Raw genomic sequence first — 14064 nt, forward strand, 5'->3', positions numbered from 1 at the left:
TGCATACTGCATGAAGAACTGCCCTAGACTGGGTAATTTCTAAAGGAAAGAGGTTTAATTGACTTACGGTTCAGCATGGTTGGGGAGGCCTCAGAAAACGTGCAATCATGGTAGAAGGTGAAGGGGAAACAAAGCGCCTTCCTTGCCAGGCTGCAGGAAAGTGGCGTGCCAAGCGAAGAGGGAAGAGTCCCTTATAAAACCATTGGATCTCGTGAGAACTAACTATCACGAGAACAGCATGGGGGAAACCCCCTCCCACCGTGATTCAACTGCCTTCACCTGGTCTCTTCCTTGACACATGGGGATTATGGGGACACAAAGCCCAACCATATCAGCACCCCTTCTGCGTCACTCTCCTTTTCCCTTCCCATCCTCCTGCCATCTTCAATTATGCTATTCTTAACATGCCCATCCCAAGACCCAGGTAAGTATTGAGCAGGAACTGACGGTGGTATATTCTCAGTTCATTAAGTTCTTGTCAGCCTGGAAGCTTCCACAACTAGGCATAAGAAGAAATCAACCCGGGCTCAGTGGCTCACGCCTGTAATCCCAGCAGTTTGGGAGGCCGAGGAGGGCGGATCAAGAGGTCAGGAGATTGAGACCGTCCTGGCTAACACGGTAAAACTCCGTCTCTACTAAAAATACAAAAAATTAGACGGGCATGGTGGTACATGCCTGTAGTCCCAGCTACTCGGGAGGCTGAGGCAGGAGAATCACTTGAACCTGGGAGGTGGAGGTTGCAGTGAGCCGAGATCGCGCCTTTGCACTTCAGCCTGGTGACAGAGCGAGACTCCGTCTCAAAAATAAATAAATAAATTAATTAATTAATTAATAAGAAGAAATCGAAAGTGGTAGAGAATGCATCTGAATTTTTTTCCGCCTCCGTTAAAATGTCATGTATCAATAAGTGATCGAATCTTCACCAGATAAAGTGCACTGTATTGGGCAATCCCAGGTGCATTAAAAGTTGTTAAGAGGATGGACTTTGGAGACAGACACCTCAGTTTCCACTTACTATTTAATAGCTATGTGTACTTGGTCAAGCCAGTTTGCTTCCTTATGCCTCAGTTTTGAAACTATAAAAGAGTACTTCCTTTATAGGGTATTATAAGGATTAAATAAACTGATACATGTGACGTACTTAGAATTGTGCCAGGACCACGGTAAATTATATACAGGTATTTGTCATTATTAACCCATCTGAGATTTTAATCTCTTCTACATTCCCAAACAATGGTCATTCATCATATGTCTCCTTTCTCCCGGGAAAGAAGGAACTCATTACCTCTTAAAGTGGCCTATCTCATTTTCTGACTATTGGAATGTTCATTTTCCTATAACAAGCCAATTTTTTTTTTTTTTTCCTTATAGTTCTGGCTCACTGGTCTGAGGCCTTTCTTGGAGCTACATAAATGAATTTGATATTTGAATACAGTTCTCTCCTTCTCAGTTTCTCTAAGCTAAACATCCTCCATTCCTGCAATCATACACATGTAATACGGATGAGTATTTAATAACTAGTTTGTCTATGGTCTTAAAAGAGTGGTACCCAGAAAGATGGGTCAGAAAGCAGGACTAATGCAACCGTCATTCTAGAGGGAATTCTACGGTCCTATTACTTTGGGGATATTTTTAGAATTCCCATATTATCACCTCAAGTAAAACTCAAGTCAGTTTTGTGTGACTGCTACTAACTTGCAGCTCATCAACCCTTTCCGTGATTATGCAATTCCTTTCTAGTTTTTGTTCATTTGTGGGATGGTGGTAGGGAGGGGAGTAGTAACTAACAACTTTATAATTATTCCTATTGAATTTCATTTTGGCATCAGCCTATTACTTGAGTTTGTCAAGAGTTTCTTTTTAATTTTTAATCTATCGATCTTTGTTTTATCACATATCACTAAGTTTCCTCTTTCTTTTGATAGCCAAAAATACATACCTATCATATAAAGGGGAGGACAGAGTGCTGGGGAATCCAGGGTCCCACTTTTATTCTTGTTCTCAAAAATAATGTGCCTAAGTTGCAGAGAAAAAGAAATACTTATACACTGTTAATGGAAGTGTAAATTAGTTCAACCATTGTGGAAAGCAGTGTGACGATTCCTCAAAGACCTAAAAACAGAACTACCATTTGACCCAGCAATCCCAACACTAGGTATGTACCCAAAGGAATATGAATTGCTCTATCATAAAGATACATGCACGTGTATGTTCACTGCAGTACTATTTACAATAGTAAAGACATGGAATCAACCTAAATGCCTATCAATGGTAGACTGGATAAAGAAAATGTGGCACATATACACCATGGAGTATTATGCAACCATAAAAAAGAACAAGATCATGTTATTTGCAGGAACATGGATGGAACTAGAGGCCATTATCCTTAGCAAAGTGACACAGAAACAGAAGCAAATATCGCATGTCCTCACTTATAAGTGGGAGCTAAATGATTACACATGGACATATAGAGGGGAACAGCGCACACTGGAGGGAGAAGATTAGGAAAAATAATGAATGGATACTAGGCTTAATACCTGGGTGACAAAATAATCTGTTCAACAAGCCTGCATGACACAAGTTTATCCTGAACTTAAAAGTTAAAGAAAATTAAAAAGATTATGCTCAAGCTACTTCTTAACTACTTAGCCTGTGTACCTCACAGATTTATTTTTTAAGACTAGATGCTAACAACACTCAAATTGTGTCTATCTATCAAGACAATAAGCTGGGTGCAGTGACTCACACCTGTAATCTCAACCTCTTGGGAGGCCAAGGTTGATTGCTTGAGCCCAGAAGTTCAAGACCAGTCTGGGCAACATAGTGAGATCTCAACTCTACAAAAAAATTTAAAAAGAAAACTAGCTGGGAGTGGTGGTTCCCACTTGTAGTCCCAGCTAGTCAGGAGGCTGAGGTGGGAGGATTGCTTGAGCCCAGAAGTTCAAGGCTGCAGTGGGCTATGATTGTAACACTGCACTCCAGTCAGGAGCAACAGACTGAGACCCCATCTCAAAAAAAAAAAAAAAAGAAAGAAAGAAAAAAAAGTAAGGATCATAAAATAATCCCCTACAATGTTAAAAAGATAAGATTTTTACAATTATTTTACTAAAAAAGCTATGGAAACAAGCAAAAACCACAAGCTTAGTCTAAAAAAAAATCAGAATGGATTTATTGAGAATATGGAGAAGGGTATGAAATAAATTTTTAAACCTTGAGTTTCTTGTTTGTTTAATCCCTGGGTATCTAGGCATCTCTTCATGCGTAGCTTGAGCTCTAATTGCCTCTCTGCCCACACAGCCAGCACTTCGTATGCATAGCTGCTCTTAACTTTGTCAATGAGCAGAGTTAAACATTTGCACATCTATCTCCTCCTTAAGAACATGAGCTCCTCAAGAGCAAAAAAAGCATTTTAAGAACTTCTGCACCCAGCATGGAGCCTAACACATAGTAGATAATATTATATACTATAATAAATACAGTTGATCCTTGAACAACATGGGTTTGAACTGTGTGGGTTCACTTACATGTGATTCTATTTCAATAAAAGTTACACCAAGTGTGCCTACCTCCCCTGCCTCCCCTTTCACCTTCTCCTTCTCTTTCACTCCTCAAACCACTGATACAGCAAGACCTTCTCATCTTCCTCCTTTTCCTCAGCCTACTCAATGTGAAGACAACAAGGATGAAGATCTTCATGATGACCCATTTCCACTTAATGAATAGCAAATATATTTTATCTTCCTTATGATTTTTAAATACATTTTCTTTCCTCTAGTTTATTGTTAGAATACAGTATATAACACATATACAAAATATTCATTAATCGATTTTATATTATAGGTAAGATGCATTAGTAGTTAAGTTTTGGAGGAGTCAAAAGTTATATGAGGAGGGTTGATGCAACTGTAATTGACCAAGCATGCTAATTAAATGTCCCTACGGGTATAAGGCCAATCATCAACTTAGGTAACAGCTTAAGTATATGAATTGTAAAGAGTAAGGACATTTTCCCTATGCTATCCCACTCCCTACATCCACTATATCCCTTTCATCCATTCACTGTGACCAGAAGTTTCATTAAATGGTGATACCTTTAATTCTACAACTCAACCTAAAATGCAAATATCCTCTATGGAGAAGCAAAACTTTGGCATAAATTTTCATTGAGTTGTAAATAAATCATATAGGTTACTCTGTCCAGTGCACAATTTATAGAGGTTGGGGTGGTCGTGGAAAAAGAGTATCTATCATCCCAGCAGGTCTCAAATTCCCTTAGCGTCAGCCCCACTGTGGCCATGGGCCAATAAAATCCTGAAGCATCAGCCCACCAACAAGTAGAGCCTAGAAAACACTGCTGTTTTCACACCTACTGTGCCTAGAGCATGAATTCACCCTGTAGGTGTCCATGTGATCATCTGAACCAAGTTTCTCAATCAAACACCCACCCCATGCAGCCTGGCTACCTAACTGGCTACTTGGCCAGAGTCTCAGGCACCTGGGTCTCCCTCTGAAGGAGGGAACCTATTCCTAAATCCTAGTTAGCAATTAAGAGACCTGGCTTTCTTGCTCTCCACTCTCTCTAAAAAAGACTTTCCAGGATTATTCTTAGGGAGGCCTTTCGACCAGACCTGCCCTGAGAACCCTGCTGCCCCAGGGCAGTGACGTCCGCATTCTTTGACTAGTAACTCCCCTCAGCCATTCTTCTCCGCCTGAATAGGAACCTGACTTTTGCCTCCCACCCTCTAACTTGGGCTTGGAGATGCTCATCCCACTCCTGCCCTGGTCATTATACCCTAACCATTGCCAATCCTGGCTTAGTACCAGTTTGCTTCCTCCTCTGAAGGAATTTCTGCATTTTTGTCAGTCCTGGTCACATGATTTATGATTTATGACTAAGAGAAAGAAAAAGGCAGGGAGTGGGGAAATAGGAAAAGGAACTACTAGAGACAACAAATATTAAAACTTCCATCTGCCTCATGTATTTTGCCTAGTCTAGAACTGGTCAGTAGCATAGGTTTTAAATTTCATGTACTCAGAATTTCCTCAAAAAGCTTCTCTAACTGTAGCTTCTCTGTCTTGGCCATAGGACCCTCTCTCAAACAATGCCCCACCAGATTGAGGCTAACACACCCAGGACTAGCCAGTTCTGCAGGAGGCTGGGTGTCAGCTAAGCTCAAATGCCAAAGTAAATAGAGGAGGGAGGGGGCACAGGATGAAGAGACCAAAGGGGCATTTCCCAGTCTAGACAGGAGGACTGCTTTTTTTAAAAGCTGTATTTTTAAAACCCTGCTCATTCAAAACTGTAAATTCTTAAGAAGTAAGTTTGCCTTTCACTAGTGGCTATCTTACTTTTTTGTTGGTTTCTTTTGCCATATTTACAGCACTGCATAGGTTGGTTTTATTTTTCTATTGCACATAAGAGCATTTAATATTTAACATTTCATCAGTGAGATAGTTATAAAACCCATAGTTCTGAAAGAAATGTAATGCTTCATTGTATGTTAGATGAGTAAGTAGAAGCCTTTTAATCATAAGTTTATTCAGCATTTTAGATACTTTTGAAATTATTTTTTATGGAATAATTTCATCATAAGTATCTCAGGTTTATTTAACATATAATTTAAGAGAGGGCAGTGTTTCAAAGTGGAAAACAAATTAGACTAAGAATCAGAAGTTCTAAATTCTAGACCTTTTAGTAACTGTTGAAGTTTAGGTAAAACCTCAGACTTCTCATCTATAGAATGCAGGAGCTGAAAAAGGAGACTGCTTAATTGACACAGTTTTTATCCAGCTTAATACCTTTATTTGCCAAGAGTGTAGTGCAGTAAAAAAAAGAAATGCACTTGGATTCAAAAGACTCAGATGTAAATCTAAGTGCTGCTTCTAACTTTACTTGTGACATTGAGCATTTACCTTCTCCTGTTTCCCTCATCTGTAATAAAAAGAAAATGAAACAGATGTTGTCTAAGGTCATTTGCAGCTCTAAAATTTTATATCAAAGAAAAATGTCTGTGGTGCACATGGTGTCTTCCATTTGCATGTAAAATGTGATGTTTTGCTCTAAGTAACCTAAGAGAAATACATGTATTTGTAAAGCATTTCCCGAGTTTGCTGGAACACACATTTATCCCGCAAACAGTGAACCTTAAGTTCTTAAGGCAGAAAAGCTGTCTTAAGAGCCTTGTTTGCTTCATCTCTCTTCTGAGTACCTAAGCTCAGGCTCTGCAACTGAGCTTAAACCTTATTACTACAAAGCTTCTTCCAAGTGACTTCTGTAGGCCATAAAGACAACTATAATCAAATTTGGTTTTTACCTCCTGTTTATAAATATGCTTCTTAGGTCAAAAAGCCACTTATCAAATAAACTGAACTTTAAAATTTTCTTACATAAAACGCTTAATCCAAAAATATTTTTGTATTTACAATTCCTGGGTTTTTGTTGTTGTTGTTGTTGTTGTTGCTGCTGCTGCTGCTGCTGTTAAAATGCCTTAACTATTCACACAAAGTATCTTTGCTTCAAAAGGAAGTCAGAACTACAGTCACGAGTGGTTTACAGAATATTTTCTGATAGTCTTTGCTTCATTTCAGTATCGTGCCATGATTGGCTGTTGCTAGCTACAAATAAGGAAGTCTTCAAGTTGGGGGATTTCTCAGTGGAAGTTCCCATTTCAACAGAAGGGAGAGCTCTGGACAGTTTGAGCAGCATTGATAGAGCCTGTGGAAAACACTTTCCGACTGTGTAACTGTTTACATCTTTACAGAGGAATATTCTACAAAGGAAGACTTGTAACCTGGAGAAGAGGTAATCTAATTTCAATAGTTCCTACTGATTCTCAACCTAGCAAGGTGGCCTGGATGTCTTAAACTGAAGTGTTAGAGATATGTTACCCTCTTTCTCTTGCTATGTGAGTAATTTATGACATTATTCAATAATGCCTTTATAGTCAATATCATAGTTAGAAATTTGGCCTTCAAAAAATGGCTGGATGTGGTGGGTCATGCCTATAATCCTAGCACTTTGGGAGGTCGAAGTGGGAGGATCACTTGAGCCCAGGAGCTTGAGACCAGCCTGGGCAACATAGTGAGACCCCATCTCTATTTAATTAATAAATAAATAGGGTCCCTAGCCAAGACCAAGGAAAATTTTTTTTAAAATTTTCAATTTCTTTCTAATTTTTAAGATAGAATTTATGTCTCTACCTGAATGATTTTTTTTTAAGCTTATATCTGGAATGAGAGCCTTCTCCAATGAATGATTTTTATAACATAATGTTGATATTTATGCTGAAAGATATTTGGCTTAAGTTGTTCATAACTTACTAGGCTGAAAAGTAAATTAAAGTAAAAGTATATTCATACTTTTTTGGTTATCTTTTTAAAAATCGATCCTGGCCTGATCCAGTGTGTCTATTCAAACGTTAACTCAAGGCTGGGCGCGGTGGTTCACTCCTGTAATCCCAGCACTTTGGGAGGCTGAGGCCAGCAGATCACCTGAGGTCAGGAGTTGGAGACCAGCCTGGCCAACATGATGAAACCCCGTCTCTACTGAAAATACAAAAATTGGCCGGGCGTGGTGGTGTATGCCTGTAATCCCAGCCACTCAGGAGGCTAAGCCAGGAGAATCACTTGAACCCAGGAGGGAGAGGTTGCAGTGAGCTAAGACGGTGCCATTGCCTAGGCAACAAGAGCAAAACTCCATCTCAAAATAATAATAATAATAATTAACTCAAGTTTAGTATTTTTTCTCATCTCATAAAAAGCACATGATAGTGAATATTTCATTACACTAAAGTATTAATCTTATAGACAGTGCTGCATCCCCTTGGACCATTTAAACTTACACAGTTACAGTAATCTAGTCTTATTCTATTACCAATTAGCCCTTATATTTTCACAACCAAAAATGAATATTAAATACCATGTAATATTTTATAAAGTTATTTTCTTAAGAATAATCATAGGAAAAATGACAGCTCAAAAAGATTAAAAGTCAAGAATTATTATCACTATTGTTAAATTATTATAATAGCTGTGATATTCAAGCTTGTAAGTGGCAGAACCAGGGCTTAAATATAAATTCATATCACCTCTTTATCCATGGCTTTCTGTTACTACTGGTCTACCTTCTTATAATATTAAAATAATATTTGAGAGATGTCATATCCCAAAACATGGAGACTCTTATGATAGAAAATGGAAGACGACTTGGCCATGTTCACACAGCAACCAAGTCATTTTTAGAAGCCAGGTCTTTCTTCTCACTCACCCACTCCCATCTCCTCACTCCCTCCAGGATACACTTCCACGTGCACACAGGTGGGGCGCACTAGTGTGCCTCCAAGCAGTTAGCTTCAGAGCCAGAAGAAGATGTGGGGTTGTATACCCAGTCTAACCTGCCTGAGGTTCTGCCCAGCAGCCAACTGGGGCTCTACAGCAATGTCTAGTTACTTCTTTCAAACACTTATGACATTGAGTCATAGAGATAACTAACTAGATGATTAAAAATAAAGCAAGCTCCCCTGAAAAAGTTCTGATTAGAATTTCATGAAACTTATGCACTAATTTGAGTAAAGTGATTATCCTTATAGCATAGAAACTTCCTGCCTGAATGTTCTATTAATGTGTCTCTAATGTATTAAGGCCTCAGTAGAATACATTTATCATTAAATGTATTCCAGTATATTTTGTTTTGTCTTCTTGTGTGTGTAGTAAAGGTACTTGATAGGGATATTCTTTCCACTATATTTTCTAACTAATTATTGCTGGCTTCTTAATTTCACAATTTTATCTTTCATCTAGCAATTTTATTGATCCCTCATTTTTCTTAATTACTTTAGGTAACTCACATGTGATGCCTAGACAGAAAAAAATACAATCATGTATTATCCTTTTTTTTCCTCACCACATTGGCCAGACTTTCTGGAACAGTGTTTAATAACAGAGAAGAGAGCAGTCAACCTTGTCTTGTTTCTGATCTCAGTGGGAATTTCCCTAGTGGTTAACATTAAGAATGAGGTTGGCTGTTGGTTTGAGATAAGTACATTTATCATAAAAACCAAATAGTTGCCAAGTACCTTGTTTACTAGAGGCTTACTTAAATAAAAACAAAATGGAGACTTCATGTTAAACTATATTCAATGTTTTTTTGGTATCATTAGAGACAACTGTATGGTTTTTCTACTTCAAACTGTGTAGTAGTCTGCTGTTACACAAGACAGTCATTGCATTTTTAAAAACTCCATGTCATCAAAAATCATGATATTAAAATGATTGCTTTGGTAATAAAGGTAGATTTATAGTTATAAGCTATGTTTTGTTGTTGCACCAATTAAAATAATAAATTGGTAGTTCAAAATAAACCAACCAAACCTACACATTTCCTCTTTTTCTCTTCAATCCACATGCTTAGACACCTCTTCTCTATTATTTTGGCTTCACAATTCTGTTCACAACTCAAACTAATAGAAGAAGAATGAAAACAATGTGACATAAGCCAAGGAACCCTATCCAGGCAGAGCAACCAAATAAACAAAGCAGCTGTTCCTATGCTTTGTGCAAAAAGCCTTCTTCCTATTATGACAGTGCTAGCTGCAGATCACAATTCAGTTACAACTATGGTAAGCAAAATGTGTGTCCAAATTGATTAATTTTATATCCAACTTATATTGAGAAAATGTATGCTAAAGAGAAATGTTTGAAATTTGCTGAGAATTTTTAATATTCATATTCACAACTAGAAGTTTAGTGTGTATTTTTGTTTTTATATTCGTAAGTCTGTAAAAATTAGTCTGTATTTTTATTTTCTAGAACATATCACTGATAGGTTTCAGTATTAAACTGAGACTAGTTTAATAAAGTAAAATGATAAAAATACCAAAATGTTCCAGGTTCTAAAGAAAATTCAACAGGAGTTATCTGTTCCTTGAAATGTTTAAAGAAGAAATCCATAATACTGTTGGGCCTTGGCATCCCCTTTTGAAAATAATTCTTTAAATGCTATTACAATGTCTTCTATTGTTATTGATCTATTTGGGGTTTATGCTATTTTTCATGCAGCTTAGTTTATTTGCTTTTGCTTAGCAAGGATTATTTTTAAAAACTTTTCAAATATATTGGCATACATGGTATTATCTTGAACTTTTTAAAATCATCTCCGTAACTATGTGGATAACCCTTTTTCATGATGCATTTTGTCCATTTGTTTTCTGTCTCTTTTTTTTTTTCTGATTGGATGTCACAGAACTAATCTCTTGGATCTATTCCTTCTATAGTTAGCTCTTCGTAAAATTGTTTTTGCTTTATTTTTATTAATATTTTCTCAATGCCTTTTTTAGACTATTTTACTTTTCTAAGTTTGTGAGTTGAATTCTTAGTTAATTTATTGTTATTCTTTCTTCTTTTATAGTGAAAATATTTAAGGCTAGTTTTTTAGTACTATTTTAACATCTTACAACTTTTGATATATTGCTTTCACATTTCACTGTCTTACAGTTTTTAATTGAAGTTTTATTTCCTCTTTGATCAGATTTATTTAGGATAGTGAAGGGTTTTTTTGGTGAAGAGTCTTTTTAAAACCATTTTAGATTTAGAGAAAATTTGAGTAAACACTACAGATAATTCACATATACCACCCTTTCTACCCCCACCACTCACAGCATCCCCTATTATTAACAACTTGCATTAGTATGGTACATTTGTTACAATTTATGAACCAATATGGGTACATTATTATTAACTCAAGTCCATAGTTTATTCAGGTTTTCTTATTTTTTCCCTTTTTAAAACTGAGGTGAAATTCATATAACACAAAACTAATCATTTTAAAATGAACAATTCACTGGCATTCAGTACACTGACAATGTTATGTAACCACCACCTCTATTTAGTTTCAAAACATTTTTACCACCCCAAAAGGAAACAGTGTACTATTAAGCAATTGTTCACATTTCTCACTCCCCTCATCCCCTGGCAACCACAACTCCACATTCTGTCTCTGGATGTATCTATTCTAAATATTTCATATAAGTGAAACCAGACAGTGTGACTTTCTGTTTTTTACTATTATTTTACTTTAAGTTCTGGGATACAAGTGCAGAACGTGTAGGTTTGTTACATATGTATACATGTGCCCTGGTGGTTTGTTGCACCTATCAACCTGTCATCTAGGTTTTAAGCCCCACATGCATTAGCTATTTATCCCTCCTTCCTCTCGCCCCTCAACCCTGACTAGCCCCAGTGTATGTTGTTCCCCTCCCTGTGTCCATGTGTTCTCATTGTTCAACTCACACTTATGAATGAGAACATGTGATGTTTGGTTTTCTGTTCCTGTGTTAATTTGCTGAGGATGATGGCTTTGAGCTTCATCCATGTCCCTGCAAAGGACATGATCTCATTCTTTTTATGGCTGCATAGTATTCCAGGTATACATGTACCACATCTTCTTTATTCTGTCTATCACTGATGGGCATTTGGATTGGTTCCATGTCTTTGCTATTGTAAATAGTGCTGCACTAAACATATGTGTGCATGTGTCTTTATAGTAGAATGATGTATATTCCTTTGGTTATACACCCATTAACAGGATTGCTGGATCAAATGGTATTTCTGGTTCTAGATCCTTGAGGAATCACCACACTCTCTTCCACAATAGTTGAACTAATTTACATTTCCACCAACAGTGTAAAAACGTTCCTATTTCTCCAAAGCTTCATCAGCATCTATTGTTTCTTGTTTTTAATAATCGCCTTTCTGACTGGCATGAGATGGTATCTCATTTTGGTTTTGATTTGCATTTCTCTAATGATCAATGATGTTGAGCTTTTTTCCTGTGTTTGTTGGCTGCATAAATGTCTTCTTTTGAGAAGTGTCTGTTCATATCCTTTGCCCACTCTTTGATGGGGTTGTTTTTTTCTTGTAAATTTGTTTAAGTTCCTTGTAGATTCTGGATATTATACCTTTTTCAGATGGGTAGATTGCAAAAATTTTCTTCCATTCTGTAGGTTGATGCTCACTCTAATGATAGTTTCTTTTGCTGTGCAGAAACTCTTTAGTTTAATTAGATCCCATTTGTCAATTTCGGCTTTTGTTGCAGTTGTTTTTGGCATTTTCATCGTGAAGTCTTTGCCCATGCCTATGTCCTGAATGGTCTTACCTAGGTTTTCTTCCAGGGATTTTATGGTTTTAGGTCTTATGTTTAAGTCTTTAATCCATCTTTAGTTAATTTTTGTATAAGGTGTAAGGAAGGGGTCCAGTTTCAGTTTTCTGCATATGGCTAGCAACTTTTCCCGACACCATTTATTAAATGAGAAATCCTTTCCCCATTGTTTGTTTTTGTCCGGTTTGTCAAAGATCAGATGGTTGTAAATGTGTGGTGTTATTTCTGAGGTCTCTGTTCTGCTCTGTCAGTGTATATGTCTGTTTTTGTACCAGTACCATGCTGTTTTGGTTACTGTAGCCTTATAGTATATTTTGAAGTCAGGTAATATGATGCCTCCAGCTTTGTTCTTTTTGCTTAGGGTTGTCTTGGCTATGTGGGCTCTTTTGGGGTTTTAATATGAAATATAAAGTAGTTTTTTCTAATTCTGTGAAAAATGTCAGTGGTAGTTTGATGGAAATAGCATTGAATCTATAAATTACTTTAGGCAGTATGGCCATTTTCTTGATGTTGATTCTTCCTATCCAAGAGCATGGAATGTTTTTCCATTTGTCTGTATCCTCTCTTATTTCCTTGAGCAGTAGTTTGTAGTTCTCTTTGAAGAGGTCCTTCATGTCTCTGGTTAACTGTATTCCTAGGTATTTTATTCTCTTTGTAGCAGTTGTGAATGAGAGTTCATTTATGATTTTGCTCTCTGTTTGTCTATTATTGGTGTATAGGAATGCTTGTGGTTTTTGCACACTGATTTTGTATCCTGAGACTTTGCTGAAGTTGCTTATTAGCTTACGGAGTTTTGGGGCTGAGATTATGGGGTTTTCTAAATATAGACTCATATCATCTGTAAACAGAGACAATCTGATTTCTTCTCTTCCTATTTGAATACGCTTTATTTCTTTCTCTTGTCTGATTGCCCTGGCCAGAACTTCAAATACTATGTTGAATAGGAGTGGTGAGAGAGGGCATCCTTCTCTTGTGATGGTTTTCAAAGGAAATGCTTACAGCTTTTGCCCATTTTGCATGACATTGGCTGTGGGTTTGTCATAAATAGCTCTTATTATTTTGAGCTATGTTCCATCAATGCCCAGTTTCTTGAGAGTTTTTAACATGAAGGGATGTTGAATTTTATTGAAGGCCTATTCTGCTTCATTTGAGATAATCACATGGTTTTTGTCATTGGTTCTATTTATGTGATGGATTACATTTATTGATTTGTGTATGTTGAACGAAACTTGTGTCCCAGAGATGAAGCCAATTTGATCTTGGTGGATAAGCTTTTTGATGTGCTGTTGGATTCGGTTTTCCAGTACTTTATTGAGGATTTTTGCATTAATGTTCATCAGAGACATTGGCCTGAAGTTTCTTTTTTTTGTTGTGTCTCTGCCAGGTTTTGGTATCAGTATGATGCTGGCCTCATAAAATGAGTTAGGGAGGAGTCCCTCCTTTTCAATTGTTTGAATAGTTTCAGAAGGAATGGTACAAGCTCCTGTTTGTACCTCTGGTAGAATTCATCCATGAATCCATCTGGTCCTGGGCTTTTTTTGGTTGGTAGGGTATTAATTACGGCCCCAATTTCAGAACTTGTTATTGGTCTATTCAAGTATCAACTTCTTTCTGGTTTAGTCTTGGGAGGGTATATGTGTCCAGGAATTTATCCATTTCTTCTAGATTTTCTAGTTTATTTGCATAGAGGTATTTATAGTATTTGCTGATAGTAGTTTGCATTTCTGTGAGGTCAGAGGTGATATTCCCTTTATCAATTTTTATTGTGTCTATTTGAGTCTTCTCTCATTTCTTTTTTATTAGTCTAGCTAGCCATCTATTTTGTTAATTTTTTCAAAAAACCAGCTCCTGGATTCATTGAGTTTTTGAAAGGTTTTTTGGTGTCTCTATCTTCTTCAGTTCTGCTCTGA

General features: G+C 37.0%; 1 protein-coding gene across 3 annotated transcripts in view; it reads left to right on the top strand.

The window, feature by feature from the left end:
- The first annotated feature begins 6631 nt into the window (after positions 1-6631).
- TANK (TRAF family member associated NFKB activator) overlaps positions 6632-14064 on the top strand; it is a 106853-nt gene continuing 99420 nt past the window's right edge. For 2 of the 3 annotated variants that reach the window (XM_023217362.3, XM_023217360.3), the window contains exon 1: positions 6632-6802. The gene's annotated coding sequence lies outside the window, so the exon portion shown is untranslated. Of the gene's footprint in view, positions 6803-9596; positions 9618-14064 lie in introns of those variants that run through there. The other variant, XM_026454096.1, reaches the window with a different exon arrangement.

Source organism: Piliocolobus tephrosceles, chromosome 11 (genome assembly GCF_002776525.5).
Source record: "Piliocolobus tephrosceles isolate RC106 chromosome 11, ASM277652v3, whole genome shotgun sequence".
Classification (NCBI taxonomy): domain Eukaryota; kingdom Metazoa; phylum Chordata; class Mammalia; order Primates; family Cercopithecidae; genus Piliocolobus; species Piliocolobus tephrosceles.